Source organism: Penaeus monodon, chromosome 32 (assembly GCF_015228065.2).
Source record: "Penaeus monodon isolate SGIC_2016 chromosome 32, NSTDA_Pmon_1, whole genome shotgun sequence".
In the NCBI taxonomy this organism is placed as follows: Eukaryota; Metazoa; Arthropoda; class Malacostraca; order Decapoda; family Penaeidae; genus Penaeus; species Penaeus monodon.
The window spans coordinates 6,449,137-6,449,841 of NC_051417.1; positions in this window are offsets into that span (position 1 = coordinate 6,449,137).

Sequence of the window (705 nt, forward strand, 5' to 3'; positions counted from 1 at the left end):
ATCAATCTACTTACTGCATAATATAAAAACCTATCTTAAACTGAATTTTATAAAGCCAACCCTTTCCCTGGATAGAGGAACCACCTACCGTAAACGACAGCAAACGCCATTTACAAAGCCATTTGACAATATCGTTGGTGATCTTCTACTAGGGATTTATTTGCGCTATTATACTTGATAGCAAAGCATCATGCGGTAACATTCCCCATACTGATGCCATTCGAATGCAAATAGTTAATAGTAGGGTGACTATTCCAGAGTGACTCACTCAAAATGTGTCATGGCTGGTTCTACACGACCGCCAGAGCTGAGCATATTTTATACGTTCGTAAACAATCTAGTACTTTTTTTTAGACCATTGTTGGAATTGGCCCATATCTTGCGCCATGTAACTCTAATTTCCTCTGACGTATGGGCTATGTAGCTTCTTTTTTTTATAAAGTCCAACAAAGACTAATTCACAGTTGATCACTTCCTTTGTCTTTCCATATTAATAAAAAAAAATAATAAACTTCTACAGCCGTGTAAAAAAAAGAATACCCGATATTTTTGATCGCCTAACTTCAACTCCCACGATACTCCACGCCCTGTTATAACAATATCAGACAAGTGGCTGAAACTGCATGTATGTGTACTGCATTCATGGAATATAGTATGGTAAATTCATTGATGCTTCCTCCTCCCCTATCCCCTTCACTTTTTATG